At 37.0% G+C, this 18,070-nt stretch overlaps 1 protein-coding gene, 1 long non-coding RNA gene and 1 pseudogene across 6 annotated transcripts in view; 1 reads left to right on the forward strand and 2 right to left on the reverse strand.

The window, feature by feature from the left end:
• Positions 1 to 18,070, forward strand: part of MKLN1 (muskelin 1) — a 320,903-nt gene that overhangs the window by 37,394 nt on the left and 265,439 nt on the right. The gene's annotated exons all lie outside the window — the stretch shown is intronic.
• Positions 1 to 18,070, reverse strand: part of LOC116664801 — a 109,232-nt gene that overhangs the window by 3,842 nt on the left and 87,320 nt on the right. Inside the window, exon 4 of one of the 3 annotated variants that reach the window (XR_004321260.1) lies at positions 6,790 to 6,842. The exons of 1 other annotated variant lie outside the window; for it this stretch is intronic. This is a non-coding gene — a long non-coding RNA (uncharacterized LOC116664801). Of the gene's footprint in view, positions 1 to 6,789; positions 6,843 to 9,711; positions 10,022 to 18,070 lie in introns of those variants that run through there. One more of the 3 variants, XR_004321259.1, reaches the window with a different exon arrangement.
• On the reverse strand, positions 6,856 to 6,970 carry LOC116665148 (annotated as a pseudogene).

Below are 18,070 nucleotides of genomic sequence, written 5' to 3' on the forward strand. Positions count from 1 at the left end.
CTGGATATCTAGTAGGTTCAAGGCATTTTATAAGCTGTAGGCGTTACAAGAATAAGCAAGACATGGATCCTCAAGGAACTTATCATCTAGTAGGAAAGAAAGCATATTCACAAAACTATGGTATAATATGATATAGAATGTATGGGTAATGGAGTAGAATTTATGGGAGCACAGAGGAAATAAGCATAATTCCAGCCAAGAAGATCGGGGTGAAGAAAGTGATGGTTGGGGTGGTCCTGGAACTATGAGTAGGATTTCTGGGTGGGGCTGGAAAGGAAAGGTGTTCTAAACAGAAGGTATGGAGAGGTTGGGGAGGGGTGGGAGGAGGGAGAGGGAAGATAATGTAAGCAAAGGTGTATGGTAAGGAAATGCAGAGCTGGTTCAGGAAACTTGTTAGACAGGAAAGCACAGTTGATTCTGAATAATAATGGTAGATAAACTTTGACCACTAGATTAGAATCAGATTGTGGTAGAGCTTGAATTCCATTCTGAAGAATTTGGACCTTACTTGGTGGCGAAGGGGCCGCAAAGATAAAGAGCAGACCCATGAATGATCAGCTTTGCTAGAATTATTGCTCTGATGGCACTGAGTAGCATGAGTGGTGAGCAGAAAAAAAAGAAGGCTGGGGGATCAGTTAGAAAACGGTCATTGTAGGGTTCTGGTACTGGGAATGGTGGCTAGAGAAGGCAGATGCAAGAGACATTTTGGAGGGAAAATTGACAGGGGTTGTTGATGACTAGTTTTGAGATGCAAAAGATGACTGTGGTTTTGAGCACTGATGAGTGAGAGCATTGATGAGTGAGAGCATTGATGGGTGAGAGCATTGATGGAGATGCTGAGAATGAGGAGGTTTGCTGGGAAAGTGCTGTTTGATTTTGAGCATATTTAATCCATTCTGAACCAATCAGCTAATCATACAAAACACAAGTCAGTTCCTGACTCACCTCTTCCCAAAACCCTTCAATGCCTCCCTTTCCTACTTGGGGGTGGGGTGGGGGTGGGAATCCTCACAATGTGGGACAAAGCCATATGTATCCTAGCTGCCTATTTTCCCTTTGATCTCATCTCCTTCCATGACCCCCTATTCTCTGTATATGGGAGCCGCACTAGCCCTCTTGCTGTTCCTCCAATACTTAGAGCCTTTCTTGGTGTTTTCTCTGCCTGAAATCCTCTTTCCTCAGACCATTCTCATATCTTACTCCCTCACTTTCTTAGCTTTTACTTAAATACCACCTTTTTAGAAAGACTTTTCCTGATCATCCTATACAAAACAGCAACCACCAACCTTTCTCCCCTCTTTGGCACTTTCTCTCTCCCCACTTTGCTGTTCACCAAACCACTTATCACCCTCTGATATACTATGTATTTACTGGTTTACATCACAGCCTGCAAACTGAAGCAGTAAAATCAGATTAATAATGAAATAATCCAGTGTTTTCAAGGGTTGCAGTGAGGTTTGTTTCTCTTCCCCACCATCTTGGGGACTGTAAATTGATATAATCCCTTTGAAAAAAGCAATTTGGCAGTAAATATGAAGAGTCATAAAATGGTGATGTCCTGGAACATTTTATGTTTTGGAAATTCTGAAAATCAATTCTAAGAAGATAATCTAAACTATGAAAAACAAGATATACAGGAAAATACATATTGATATAATATTTGTAATATCAAGAAATTGGAAAAATTCTAAACATCTAACAATATAAGAAGAGAGTTAAATTAAGTAAATTACTGTTCATTTACTTAATGATATATTATTCACTGTTAAAAGAATAGTTATAAAAAAAAGAATAGTTATAAAAAGCTGGTTAGCAACAAGGAAAATGCTTACGAAATGTTATATTTAAGAGAACAGGAGCCACAATTGTATACAGTATGATTTCAGCTATCTTTAAATATGCAAACGAAAAAAGACTATGAGGAAATGAACCCAAGTGCAGATATTAAATACATTAGGCTAATGGGATTATAGGCTTATTTTTTTTTCTAAATCTTTCAGATTTTCTGTATTTAGGTTATATCCTTTCTGTAATGTGGCTATGTTATTTTTTAAAATAATCATTTTTTAACGATCAAAAGAAACTGAGCTGGTACAAGTGAGCTCATCCTCTGGACTGCGTGGTCAGGTATCAGCGGTTACTCTGAGTTTCTTAGCTCCCCCACCTCCTCACTCCTGACTGCTTCCACTCCTCCACTTGCCTGCATGATTTCAGACTGTGTCCTCCTGGTTGTGATGGTCACAATCATGAAACAACAGCGGCAGAAAGAACACAGTCTGCCCTGTGCCTCTTGATACTTACATGCACGGAGTGAGGCTAAGCCTCCTTATCCATGTTTCCTTCCTTTTTTTCTTATTTTAGCTACCTCTTCCCCCACTGGTAGACATTTAAGGTTCTTACTTTGCTTTTCTACACAGTGCTTATCACCATCTGATACAGTGTGTATTTACTTGTTTTACTATCACAGCTTAGACACTGAAGTGGTTAAAAAAAGAAATAATACAATATCTACCTACTAAGTGTCAGGTAAGCTCCTTATATGTATTACCTCAGTTTATCCTTATAAATCAGCAAAATAAATGTTACTTGTATTTTAGGAATGAAAAAACTGAGGCTTAAGCTAAACAACTTGCCCAAGCTCACGCATCTAGGAGGTTACCAAGTTGGAATCTTTCTGGTCTCAAGCCCTATACCCTTAGCCTTTACACTGATGAACACATGTTAATTATGAAGATAGACTAGGTTAATTTATTATGTAGACATTGCCCAGGTGAAGTAAGCAATTGAATAATTGAGTATTTCAACCTGAAACTCTCAATTAATTGATGACGAGTGCCTTTGTGTCTGAATTAACCAGCTCATCGCTTTAGATTTTCTCACTGTATTCCACAGTGTCTCAATAACTATTAGAGACCTTGAAATTATCAATTTGAAGTATTTTAAATATTTTGGATATCTGCAGTATTCTAAGTATTTACTTATTAACTGAAATAATTTTACCTGTCTTCATTAACAGCCTCCACTGAAGGACTTAGAAGCTCTCCTTTGGAACCAAGAGCAACTTTTTTTGATAAAACAAATCCTTAGTTATTAAATATTAAGTTACATGTTTTCAACTGGTTATTTGGACTAAAGAATTGAGACTATTAATAGAAGATATATAAGATGTCAAAAGGAATGTAAAATCCAGTTATGACTAATGCTATTTCAGAGGAAATTTTAACAAAAAGAGATTTTCCATTTAATAACCCATTTATTTCAAGCAACAGTCAGTTTTATAAAGATTCTAAGCAAATTTGTTGTAATGAGAGTGAAGGAGTTGAAAAGAATTTTCCAAGACATGTCACTCATAATGTTCACCACTATCATATCTCAGCAGTATTCTTGTCTGCCTTCTTTGGCTGAAGTTCCTTGTAGGAAACTCCTGACATAGATGTTAGAAGTCATAACATGATCATCCTCATCATAGCGAATATTTTTGAGAACGTACTATAAGCCAGACTTTGCTACCTATTGTACTTGATTATCTCATTTTAATGCTCAGTATCCAATAAAGTAGGCACTATTGTTATATCCATTTTATAGATAAAGGAACTGAGGCACAAAGGTATTAAGTAACTTGTTGAAGAGACAGTGTTTTAAAATGAAACAGAAGCTATGTTTTACTAGTTATTTCGCCTTCTCTGTGAGCTGAGAGAATAACATTTTTAAAAGGAAGTGTCAAGTGTGACTTTACAGCTTTTATGTTAAAAGGAGGAGTGAAAGGCTTTTTGAATTGTTGTGGCTGTTATGCCAGTGAGTAATTCCAGTGGAGAAGTGGTCCAGTGAGAGTTGAAATTTTAAAACCGTAAGTCTGAGAGAGTGTGTTTTCCTTAGTCTGTGCTTCCCTCACAACTCCTTCCCCTATCAGCCTGTGCTGTAAACGCCCCTTTGCTGTAAGAGTGTTTTAACTGGTGGAGCTGTCCTTGGTCTGAGGTATCAGAGAAGGAATAGTTCGCCTGGGGTCTCTGACTTCTCACAAAGTTACTGGGCTTCTCAGTTGATTCGTAGAAATCTGCCAACCCATCATGTAGAACAGATTAGGAGAATTCTTAGGAGAGACCATTAAAACTGTAAAGTACTTCATTACAGTACATTTTTTACTTTTCTCTCCACTTAAGCGGAGCTTTCTCACTTAGGTCAGGAAATGGGGACCCTGAAGTTCACTTACCTCAATAAAATAGTTTTGAATACATACTTTGTGCCTAATACAGTTCTAAACACCACAAAAGATGAAGATAAGTTCCTGCCCTCAAAGACTTTACATTCCAGTGATAAGACTCACACATAATATAGTTTAAACAGTCGATGCCATAAAGAGATGGATGAGAAGCCAATAGAGTGCCATGGGTACCAAGAATTAAAAGTTCAAAGCAGAGTAATGAGAGACCAAGGAGGATGCTAAAGCAGTGGGGTGGGGGTGGGGGGCCTTCAGGGAACAGGAGATTTTATATAGGTCTTAAAGAGGAGGAAGCTAGCTACAGAACAGAGTAGTTTGAATCCACTTATCTAAAAATGAAGCAAACAAAAACTATATGTGTATATTAAATGCAGAGAGAAATTGTTGGAAAGATACCAGCAAAATGGGAGGAGGGAGTGTGGTCAGCAGGTGGTGGGGGAGGGGAGGGAAGGGCTAAAATTCACAAGGACTTTCAGTTTTTGCTGTACATATACTTCCATATTGTTTGAATACTTTCCTAAAGAGAATGTAGTCGTGCATTATTTTGTTTAATTAAAATATACAAATTTTACAAAAAAGAATGAGTAGGCTTGGGTTTGTTAAGCAAAAGGAAGAAAATATTCCAGGTAAGAACAACTTGCATCAATGCCTGAAGGTAGAAAGGTACGGGGTACATTTGGGGAACAATGAATAGGCAAGCGAGACCAGCACAGAAGGGATGTGGTAGAAGGGTAAATTGGGACCAGTGGAGAAAGGCTATGAATGCAAGATCTAAGATTGTGAGCCTTTCATCTTTGACTGGAAGAAATGAAGAACCGTTAAAGGATTTGCTTTGGGGCTGATTAATATAGGTGAACAAGGATTAATTTATCAGTGAGCATACTTGATGACCCAGCAAAGTTAAAGAATATGAATTCAAGTCTGCCTATCTTGAACACCACAAATGGCCATAGAAATGTCTCCTATAGTAACTGGGGCAAGAAAGACTCTGACTTAGGCAAACCTGTTGTTAAGATTCTTCAGAAACCACTAAAAGAAATGCTGTCAAATGCAATTGGGGAGCAGCCACTTATATTTGATCCACAGTATTAGTTTCACCATAAATCTCTGTGTAATGTTTGACATCTATGATAAATATTTCAAATGTATGAGGGAGATTTCAACTCCTAGCATATGAGGAATGGCTGAGTTAAATTTATAAAATTTGAGTAAAACTTACTGGATTTTAAAAATGAAAGTCAGATTATTCTGTAATATGGTATTTGTTTTAGTTAGTTTGTCTTTTCCTTGGTGAATTGGTGAAATCAATATTTTCTTTAAACTTCTGCTTATAATTATAGCACTATTCAAACACTGTGTGTGTACACATTATATTTTATTCACACACACACACACACACACACACACACAGAGGCAGCAGAGTAATCATGCAACAGATAGAGTATAACAAAAATCTTGAGCTGCCTGGGATTGGGGGAGAAACTAACCTACAAGCCAATCTTGAAGGAAACATTAAATTTAATATGATGAAATATACTGTTGCTATTTAATCTTGAGTCATGTATTGTGACTCATTTTAAATGACTGGATTCTGGGTGAGATGAATCTCTTTATTGACCAATAAATGGAAGAGGGACACATCAGAGTCTAGAATGATGATATGAATTAGGTTTGTAAAAAAAAAAAAATGGTCTTTATTGCAAATTATCTCGTAACCTGAAGTGATGTTTGAGGAAGAAACTGACAATTAAATTTATTTTTTTCAGTTTTCATTTTCCCTCTTCTTCAAACTTAAAGATTTTTAATCTCCCATATTTCCCCTCATCACCACTCCCTACCCTGTCTATCTTTTTTCAGAGAGGCAGATGGCATTCTTAATAGGCAAAATTGGGTTTCCTTGCCTGGTGAAGAGAAAACAAGTATCAGGAGATAAGAAAGATCCAAAAAACAAAAGCTTTATAAATTACATGGAAAGAAAGATTCCTGATTTCATATGTTGCATTTCCCTCAGAACCCTTTCTTTGTTTTCTTTTTCTTTTTCCTTTTTTCTTTTTTTTTTTGTATGCTGTGTGTTTATTTTTATTTATTTATTTATTTTATTGAGTTATAGTCATTTTACAATGTTGTGTCAAATTCCAGTGTAGAGCACAATTTTTCAGTTATACATGAACATAAATGTATTCATGTCACATTTTTTTTTTTTTTGCTGTGAGATACCACAAGATCTTGTATATATTTCTCTGTGCTATACAGTATAATCTTGTTTATCTAGTCTACATATGCCTGTCAGTATCTACAAATTTTGAAATCCCAGTCTGTCCCTTCCCACCCCCTGCCCCCTTGGCAACCACAAGTTTGTATTCTATGTCTATGAGTCTGTTTCTGTTTTGTATTTATGTTCTTTTTTTTTTTTAATTCCACATGTGAGCGATCTCATATGGTATTTTTCTTTCTCTTTCTGGCTTACTTCACTTAGAATGACATTCTCCAGGAACATTCATTTGCTGCAAATGGCATTATTTCATTCTTTTTATGGCTGAATAGTATTCCATTGTATAAATATACCACATCTTCTTTATCCAGTCATCTGCTGATGGACATTTAGGTTCTTTCCATGTCTTGGCTATTGTAAAAAGAAAAATATGGAACACTTCACGAATTTGCATATCATCCTTATGAAGGGACCACGCTAATCTTCTCTTCTTCTCTGTATCTTTCCAATTTTAGTACATGTGCTACCAAAGCGAGCACTTCTTTGTTTTTCTTAATCCTTCTCTATCTTTTAAAATTACTTTGTGGCATCTCTTCCTATCTCGGGGATGAGGGCAGCATAAAGTTATCTGTTTTCCATGTGTTGGGAGAAGGCAGGAATGCAAGATGACCCTGTGCTTACATGATTAGATAGACTCATATACATTTTAGGAGGACAATTTTGGGGACCAAAAAAATTATCCGGGGGAGGGTATAGCTCAGTGGTAGAGCACATGCCTAGCATGCACAAGAGTCTGGATTTAAGCCCCATTACCTCCATTAAGAAAAAAGTAAATGAATAAATGAAATCTAATTACTCTCCCAAAAAATTCTGTTAAAAAAAATCTTCTAAACCAAAAAAAAACACAAAAAAATAAAAAAAAACATTATTTTAATGTAGTTCGTAACACTGATTTTCTCAGTTCCATCCAGTAAATATATATTACTATCTCAAGCTGAATTTTTAAAAAATTCATGTAGTCCTGATAGGATTGTGCTAATCAACCGGGTTACAGAAGGAGTACAGATTCTGAGCTTCTAGGACAATTCAAACAGAGGAAGTCTGTTCTCTGCTTCTCTCCTCTCTGTTTTTGTTTCTCTGTCTCTCCTCCCCAGTCTGTCTTCCACCATGATAAATGGGCACCCTATATATATCTTCATTTGGGAAGCAATACATGGTTTGAATTGTATCTAAGTCTGAACCCCCATAGTTGGAAAAAAAACTTCTTCCTGAGTCTGATGTTCTCTTACACATGGAAAGAAGATGGAGCTTCTGTGAATGACAACAGCTTAAGCAAAAGCTGAGAAAGGATATTTATGAGTGCAGAAGTTGGCGAGAAGGTCATTCTCAGCAGAAAAATGGGAGCTGATTTTGCAATCACACAAAACCTTTTTTTCAAGAGAGCAAAGAGTGAAGACTGGTGAAGATTTGATACACTAAGATAATGCTGAGAGAAATTAGCAACAGCTAGAGAGGTAGGAAATATTTTGGACCAAAAAATTAACCACCCTCAGTTTACCTATCTGTACATCAACATGTTTGAGATAAAACCATAGAAAAATATGCAAACACATAAATATTACTCTGCTGATGCTATTACAGGTCCCCAAAAGCAAAGGAATGAATACCCCGTTCATTCCCAGTTGACATCAGATAGTTTATCAATGGCTTGTGACCTGAAATGTGTTAAGAAACTTACTATCTTCAGTTCATTTCTGCTTTCCCTCTAAGTTCAGGGATAAAACTTTTAAGTCTCTCATTTATGTAGTATGTCCATTAAATTTAATTTTATTAAAATATATAAACATATTCAATACTTATAATTTATATAGCCTGTATGTTTATAATTTACTTATATGAAATAATTATTATAATATACAATTAATTGTATTTTCTGTTGTATTTATAATACCATTAATATAGTCATGTATTTTCATATATTACTGTACTTGCTCATGAAAATCCTTTTTTTGACCTATTTAAAAATACTATAAATACTTCAATATTTTGCTTTTGTGATTAAAAAATGTTTTATTTTGTGAGGTTTTTTAAAAAAAATTGATATGTTTTTTCTTTTTGTATCCAATAGCTAAATTTAGAGGTTCTGCCTTATGTCACAAATAATCCTTGTTGGTACAAAAAGTTTATATTTGGGGGACCATAGATACTTCTTGTCCTTTAAGCCTTATTTATGAAATTCTTGTCAATTGTTTCCTAATGTCCCTCTCATTAGCTTGCCAGCAATAGGCAAAAATAAAGCTGGGGCTGTGTCATAAAAATTCACTGGCCCACATTCATCCTTTTTCAGCAGAGTTTACTCAATAGTGTTCCCCATTCAGCTACTGTGCCAGCCAACGGAAACAGCTAGTTGTTGTCTGAAATGAAGAATAATTGGAAACATGGTGCCTGTTTCTTTTCCTGCAAGTAACAATTCATCCATTTAACATTCTTTTGGTGCTCTGGAATACTGTGCTAGACGGCGTTGTGTTCACTGCTCAGTGGAGGCCAAACGGGGAAATGTTAACCTTCTATCCTGCCCTGACCCTCCCAATGGAAACAGTGACAGCCATCTGATGGCCTGGCACCTCTGCCTAGAGTTAGTTACAAATGGTATTAACAGCTTTATGCAGGTAAATGGACATCAAGCTGGAAAATGCTAGGCCCAGAGGGATAATAATATTCATAAAAGATAACTTTCTATCTGTTATGACCCTAACTCTAGAGACAAAAGCACAAAGCCCAGAAAGGTTAAGTAACTCGCCCAAGGTCACACAGCCAGCAAGCTGGAGAACAAACTGTCTGGTTCCATCACCTTTCTTCTGTACCCAAACCACAATATGCTTTCAACTTTGATGGCCAAGTACATGATTGATTTTGTAAGTGTTCCATACACATATAAAAAGATTGCATATTCTCTTTTTGTAAGGTATAAATTTATGGGTTTTTATACTATATACTAAACACACATATATACTCTTACATACATGCATATATAATAAGCTTATAGATTATATCATTCTAGTCTTACTTGCTTTTGACTTCATATATCAAATTTTGAAAGAGGTGGCTACCTACTGCTAAGGCTGTAATTTTTATCAAATTATGCTTGTCTTTCTAGTAGTTTTGGTTTGTTAAAAAATTTGCACTGTTTTTTAGTTCTTAATAGCTTACAACTATTATATTTTTTCATGTTTATATCCATACCACAGGAAATTGAGCTGGCTGCATAAAAATGATACTGAAATAATAGTGGCTTAAATAAATAGAAATGTATTTTTCTTAAACATGACAGTAAAAGAAGTTCAGGGCTGGTAGAGTGGTTCCATGGTCATCTGGAATACAAGCTCCATTTGTTTTTCTGTTTTGTTACCTTTAGTAAGTGGTGTTTGTTCTCCCAGTCATGGTTGCAAGATGGTTCCTGCAGCTCCAGCCATCACATACATATCCCAGTCAGAAGGAAAAAGAAGAAGGCAGAAAGGAATAGCTTCCAGCTGAATTAGACTTCAACAGGCCCCACTCACAAACTTCTGCTTACAACTTATTGTCCACCCCTAATTGTAAAAGAGGATGGGAAAAATCATTTGTGTCTGGATACATTGCTATGACAAATTAAATCGAGGTTTTGTTAGGAAGGCTGACAAGGAATGGACATTGCATAGGCATCTTAGCAATCTTTGCTACAGTGCCTTTAATCATTCCATCCTCTTGTGCCTATGTAATATTAGCTTTGGGCCTGGAATTTGATATTAATATTGCTATTTATGTTTCTGGATTGGCCTGACATATGTCTGCCCAATTATTTATCTTCAAACTTCCTTTGTTACTTTATTTGAAGTAAGTTTCTTATACATAGCTTAATTTTGGGTTTGGAGCGTTATCTGAAAGTTTGTTTTTTGAAAGGGAAATGCAACTCATTCAAATTTTTAGTGACACACTTATTTTTATTCATTCCTTTTTATTAATTAAGAATAAGAAAACTTATTATACCTTATTGTTGTTTCTCCTCCCCGTCCCCTTGCTTTCCTTAGGTTCACTGGCTTGATCCTTTTTTAAAAGTTTTTTCCCCCTATCTGTTACGTTGAAAGTGCTTACTTCCCTTCAATAAATACATGCTTTTTTTCTGACTGAGTAACCATATCCCTGTATCGCAGAGATTCATTGTGAACATGCTGAGGAAGAAATGCAATTTATTTCTTCCATAGTGAAGTAAGGTCATTGGCACAATGCACTCATTAAGGAAGTTTTTTCCTCACTCCCTTCAATATCACACGTAGACAGCACGTAGACAGCAAGGAACTCTCTTAAGCAGAGCTGGAGATGAGCCCAGTTCTGACTGAGCGCCACCTCAGTGTGCAGCACTTTCCAGATTCCTTTCAGAGTCTAACTACTGAAGCACAAAGGAAAGCTATTATCCTGGACTCTAAAAGTTCACATGGGAATGAATTATGAAAAGTATTCACCATTACACTTCTCTGAGTCTTTACTGAATGCAAAACAAGTCACCATGAATAATAAAGCAAATAACAATAATGAGTAACACTGCATTATACTTTGTGGCTTGCTATCCCCAATGCATTTGGTTTAAAAGTTTTAAAACCTTTTTCTTTGGAGGGCTTGAGCTGTACAAAGTTTTTGACAGTTCTGCAAGGAACTTGCCTATGAAATTTAGCTTTAGATTACTTGGTGAAATTATTAAGCCTTTTTTTGATACTTTTACATTTACATGAATATATTACTTGTTAAAGGAGCTTTTTTTCTCTCATCTGGCTCCAAATTATGCCTTCCACCTCATGCCACAGCAGTACGTTTGTTCCCAAGAGCAATCAAAGGATCCCAAAATTGAGCAAATGGTTGTGTGTTAACATCTAGGTAGGAATTTTACTGTTTTCACCATGGGAACTATATAAAAGAAGAAATCAAAGTTTTGTTAAAGCCATATAACTTCTACTCAATTTCATCATTCTAATTTATGTCTTTTTAAAAATTATTATTATTTTAGATTTCCTGTGGGTATGATTTGGCTACAAATTGGTATACATTTTGATAAATCTTAGAGTAATAATTTTATAGAGCAAACTATTTGTACTCTGCAAAAACTTATATATATATATATTCACATAATAAGTTAACCTATTACATACAAGAAAGTCTCCACCTTAAAACATCTGGATTGTAATATTTGTCCCTGAGACTCTCTCTGCCTTTAGTATCAAGAATGGAGTGACCTTCTCATTCTGCCACCTGTTACATAGTGTTGGGGCAAAGAGACAAAGTATCAGATCTGTTGCTAGAAGTGTTTCCTTTCCCATGGTAACTCTTTGCCTGTAAGATTTTAGGCAAAGAGAGCAAGGCACAGTGTTATAGGAAGAGAATAATTAATAGATTAATTAATTTAAAATCTACTATTGCTTCCTCTTCTTAAGTATTTTTCCTCTAGTATTGACCATAAAAGGAGCTGGGCTCACTTCAGCCCCAGAGAAATGAGAGAGATTTGAGATTGAGAAAGAAAAGTATCTGATGAAAATAAAATTATTTTAGGAAAATATATATCAATAAACATGCTGTCACATTTGATCATTAAGATTTATTGGCATCTAGTGTGAATTTAATTTGACTGGCTACTAATGCTGATTAAATATCAGGCTTCACAAGATTGACCATATGTTGAAGCTGGATGACTGACAGGTTCATAAGAATGGAAGGTGGGTGCATTTTTACTATTCTTTCTCCTGCGGGGTATGTTTGACATTTTCTATAACAAAAAGTTGGTGAGGGGGAGTGTGTCTATAGCTCAGTGGTAGAGTGCATGCTCAGCATGAATGAGGTTTGGGTTCAATCCCCAGTACTTCCATTAAAATAATTTTTTTTTTAAGTTTTGAAAAGAAAGTAAATGAAGTTTCTGAAAACTATTCTACATTGCTTGATTCTGAAAAAGAGATTCCTCTTTTTATGGCCTATAAAAAGAGAATCATAAATATCTTCATCAATGGAGTTCAAAACTGGTCTGGATTCAATATGCCAACAAAATATTTCAACCCTGCAGTTGACACTGTATAATTAAACCTGGGGGAAAAATCAGCTTGCATAGCTTTCATGAATTAATTGAAAACACTAAAATTGAAAAATTTCAGGAAGAGATGACAATACTTACCAGAAACAAGTCATCAGTTCTCTAGTTATTTTTACTTTCATGTTGTTAGACCCAGAGTATTAGATGAGAAGTCAGAAATCTCTATAAGCTAATCCCCAGAATATACAACTCATTTTATGTCTCAGTGTCTCCATTTTTTTTCTCCAGTTAAGTGAGTAGAAAAATCTACAACTAAACTATATCTTCCAGAAACATTTGAGGAATAATCATGTTTGAAAGATTTTTCTAATGTATCATATAGAATTCTGTTACTGCAGAGGGATCATCTCCTCTGCTAAGAACAAATAGAAAAGAAAGAATATAGATAAGTGAATAACTCTAAAAGTCAGTTTCATAGTGTCATCTCTTTGTAAAAATTTCTCATACAAGGTGTCACGTTTTTCATTTTCTTCTCAGCTGGCCTGGGCTTAGAGTGATGCTCTGTCACTCTCATATCTGAAGCACATGCTAGAATAGAGAAACATACGTAATCCTTGCCTTGGGTACAATTTGAGGGCATTGATGTAGCACAGAAAGGTTCTGAAATCCTAGGGGGTTACAAATGCATTGATCTAGGAGCCCTATGTGATAGATGTGACCATGGCATGCTTTGTGACTTTTTGGTTGGTTTGCTTAGATTTCAAAAAGTAACTACCAGGTGAAATACACTAGGGGACATTTTACACAGTTTCAAGAAGATGTGGAGTGGCTTTGCCACTCAGATAAAATTAAATCCTAAGAAATAAAACCCCTAAAGGAACTGAATAGAGGGGAGAAGGAAAGATAGTAACTTATCGTTAAAAATCAATCAGATAATTACTAAGTGCTTCTACTGAAGATTTCTCACATTTCAGTAGCTAGCAAATCTTGATTTGCAAGATACTTTCACATACGTTATCTTATTTGATCCTCCCAACAAACTGGTAAGGTAAGTGGGGCAGTCTTAAGATGAGGAAATTGCTTTTCAGAGGCTTATGTGCTTCCTTCAGCCCTTATTCCCAGCTGAAGGGGGCAGAGGCAGAGAAGCTACCTAGGACTTCAGATATCCTCCTGTGGTCATTCCCCTTTGACCACTGGTATTGCACTCTTCCATTCTGTGTTTGGTCAGAGGATTCAAAAGAAGTCAAGACATGATCCCTGCCCTCCATGTGTTCATGATCTAGATTAGAAAAATACAAGTTTTATATAAGGAAACAAGCAGAGAACAAAGTGTTAAATTGTATGAAATGGGCTATAAATACAGTAACTCTGGATTCCCTTAATTAAAAAATAAGATGCTATAAATTCTACCAAAGTGCTGAAAAATGTGTTTGTAGGTGCCCAGGAACACTGGTCAACTGGATGTTTCTCAAGTCTTCCAGCCAGGCCATCAGTGCTTTCCTGGAAAGTCCCATGATTAATTTCTAACTGGGAGGAGAGCCGGTAGAGGAGAAAGGGGAAGAGAAGATCTTCTTATACCATGTCATGTCTTGCAGGAACAGTCTCGCACGGCTCAGCAGTGTCACATGGTTGCTTGTAAGAGCCAATTCTTGAATCGTCAAATATTCTTATAGGCCTCTGCTGTGCCTCAAACTGAGAACTGGAGGCTTGTGAGCACTAGTCCTGGCCCTGGCACATCTTTGTTAGGCCCTCTAAGCCATCGGTGGAGGCCACCATCAAGTTGCCTTTTTGCCTCCTCTTATTTACCTAATTGCAAAGGGAGTAAAGAGGGATTCTGAAGAAAACTGCCTGGAGGCAGGAGATTAGGCACATTTGTTCTACACTCAGAGGGACCAGCTGTGTATGGAAGGGACATACCCACTTGAGAGGAGGAGAAGGTGGTGGAAGAAATCAGCTTGGAGTTCCAATGCTGTGTAACGTTGTGTGAGTAAATGCGAAGGTGCACTTTGGAGGCACTATCAACATCTCTAACAACGTTGGTCGCTTATACTGAGCATCTGAGGGCAAATGTGAACATGATTCTGAGTCCTAGTCCAAGCACATACCTGGTACCACCAGACCACACATGTCCTCAAAGATGCATCTTTTGAATTATTTTTCCAAGAGTGCCAATGGGTTTATGCTGAGTCACTCAAGCTCTCATTTCATCCAGTGGTTGTGAACGTGGGCTCTGGAACCAGCTCTGTCACACCTAGCGGTGTGACCTTGGGCAAGTTACTTAAAAATTCTCTACACCTCCAATTCCCCATATATGAAATGATGATAAGTATACTAGCCACCCCAGAAAGTCGTTATGAAAATTAAATGAGATTAGATGTATAAAGAGCTTAGAACACTGCCAAGCACATATTATGTACTCTGTGCTAGCTATTTTCATTCATTCATTAATCTAATATTAATTTAAAATCTCTGCTCTGGACATGCTAGATGTTGAGAAGTTAAGACAAATAAGACACAATGTGCCCTCAGTGGGCTTATACTCTGTAGTATAGTCTTGTGTTTTATTTATCTTTTTTGCCTAGCACAAGAGTTGTGAGGTATTTGATAAACATCTTTGAATGTATGATTGGATTGGAGAAACAGGCAAGTATACTGATAATTGCAGTTAAATGGCTATATTTAATATTGTCTGATATGTAGTAAGTGCCTGGCACCATACAAGCATTTTTAACAATTTTAATTATTAACTTAGTAGAATAAATGCGAGACTGAGTGTGTGGACTGGATGGAGGCTGAGGGCGAGGAGGTGGAGGTGCACTCAGGGAAGTCTTCCAAGAGGCAGTATCATTGAGCTGAGTTCTGATCAGCGAGTGGGCGTTAGCCAGTAAGAGAAGAGGGCTAAGTGTGTTCCAGGCAGAAGGAACATTGTGTGCAGAGCTAGAGAGGCGTGAAATAGCACAATACATTCAGGGAGCTCCAAGTAGGCAAGTACGAAAGGAGCCCCATCCTCCTTGTGACAGACAGCATGCATTTGTTAAATGAGTAGTTAAGATTAGAGGCTGGGAAATGAAACAAACAAATGAGACATCACTTGTGTCACCCCGGCCTTTAGCATTAACTAAATACAGAGTCATGGAATAAGTGGCTAGGAAGTTTTAAGTTGTTCACTATAGTACTTGCCTTAGTACAAATTCTGTTAGTCTATATGGCATTGCTTTATAGTCAGTCCCTTCTTGTTTTCTGATGGAGGAAATAAATTCACTTAATTTATCTGTTTTTTTTTTCCAAAGTAATTGAGATGAATTACAATAACATTGATAGGATCGTGGTTATAGGTGAAGATGTTTTTGCACAGTAACATAGATTGCTTTAGATCAGGGGTTAGCAAACTGTGGCCTAAGGGCCAAATCTGATCCACTGCCAGTTTTTATAATTAGGCTTTTTGGGAACACAGCCATGCCCATTTGTTTACACACAGTCTAGAGCTGCATTAGCACTACAGTGGGGGAGTTGAGTAGTTGTGACAGAGACTATGGCCTGCAAAGCCTAAAATATTTACTAGTTGGCTCTTTATAGAAAATGTTTGCCAGTCTTGCTCTAGAGTCATCTCTTCCAATCTGATAAGTAAAAACCACCCAAATATTTAAAACAGGGGGTTGATTTGGTTTTAGAACCAACATGGCAAACAGTAGGTTATTAAATTTTTAAAATTCACTACCGAGGAGAGAGAAGATTACAAATATGTTAGCCATAAAAGGTACAATAAACATGAATAAATGAATGAACACAGATTCTGTGACTGGACTTCAAATTTGACTCTGAGCTTCCTGAAAGCCAGGGGGGAAAAAACCAAAGAATGGAATTGGTTATCTGTATTAGTTACTTATTGCTTCATAACTTATATGAATATTATTGCTTAAAACTTAGTGGTTTAAAATAACTACCATTTACTGTTTCTCATGGGACCATGAGTTGGCTAGATGGTTCTGTTAATCTAGCCTGGGCCTGGCTGATCTTGGTGGGTTTGCTCATGCATTTGTGGTCAGCTGGTATGTTAGCTCTGGGCGGGCTGGGCTGGGCTGGCCTCAGCTAGGATTACTCATCTCTATGCCACACGATCTCTCATCCTCCAGGAGGCTAGCTGGAGCTTATTCACATAGCAGTGGCAGTTTCCAAGAAAGTGGAAGCACGCACTTGAGACTTAGGCTTGGAACTGGTATACCACAGCTTGAGTTACATTCCAGTGGCCAAAGCAAGTCAAATGGCCAGCCCAGATTCAAAGCGGGGGGAGACAGACTCTAACAAGGGTGGGGAGAAGCTGCAAAGTCACATTACAAGGGGGCAGGGAACCAGGAGGGAGAGAACTGGGGCTGTGATTGAAATCAATCAATCAGCATCTAAACCTGCACGCATTCCAACCATAAATTTAAAATAACAAAGTTGTCTCAGTGGCCTAACGTGGAAAGGAGTATTCATCATACGTCTGTTCAGCCCCACCCAAAGATATGAATCATCACTGTCTTCAGCTAAGAGGACCAATGTCTTCTTGCTAATGACAGATGCAGAGGAGTGGAAGGAAGCCTGTCAGAAATGTGACAGCATATCAGATGAGACCCAGACCCATATTAAAATACTATCTTGATGAATTTCCCCAGGGCATCAGACTTGGTTTTAATGAGTTAAGGGGATAAGGAAAACCACTATCATAGAAGTAACCTAAACTAAATGTTAGCCTCTGCAACTACAGACCTATAATATTCTTGCTGACCATTCCCACTCCCACTTCCATTATCAGGTGGTATTAAAATTGGTCACTGTTTTCAAAGGCAACATTGCTATCTATAGATATGGATGTGATTGAAAAGATGGAAAAAAGTCTCTTAAAAACTCACTAGCCATGTGATGATTTTTTAAATTTATTACTTTTATTACTTTAAAAATTTTTTATTTTAAAAAATTTAAAAATTTATTTCATTATTATCAAACTTGCCCTAATAAATAATGTTAAGTATTAAATAGCAACAATGATGTCAGGAATCCTTAACTGTTCTTTTTATGGTACCATGGGCTGTCAGTAAGAAGAGAGTAAACATGAGTAGCCCTTGCTCCTTAGAGTTATTCAGAGTCCCCCAAAACTTAAAAAAAAAAAGGCAAAACATTAAAAACAAAAGCAAAACTCCAAAACCTTTTGGATAAAGCCACACAACCTAGGTTTGAGAACATTCTGGCCTAGAGCCAGTCAGGGTGCTTGGCCTTGTTTGCAAGAAGCTGACACATTTACACGTGGCCTTCCATGGAGCTGCCATCATCAGACTTGTGTCGTAGTAACAGCAGTGCATGGGGAGGAACATGACAGAATTCAGGGAACTATCAGACATCTGTTGACTTGGACATCAGGACCAGCTGTGAAGGGAAATCTACTTCACTTAGATCCAGTGAAAAAGCTACAGTCTAAGGGAAGAACTAAGCTGTTGACATTATTGAAGAGCTGAGGGCAAAACCTTGAGGATGCTTACAGATGACCAGTTTCTGGGAGGGTAGGGGAGAGGTAAGGCTACCTAAGGAAGGACAAATGAAGCTTTCAAAATTT

The sequence above is a fragment of the Camelus ferus genome, chromosome 7 (genome assembly GCF_009834535.1).
Source record: "Camelus ferus isolate YT-003-E chromosome 7, BCGSAC_Cfer_1.0, whole genome shotgun sequence".
In the NCBI taxonomy this organism is placed as follows: Eukaryota; Metazoa; Chordata; class Mammalia; order Artiodactyla; family Camelidae; genus Camelus; species Camelus ferus.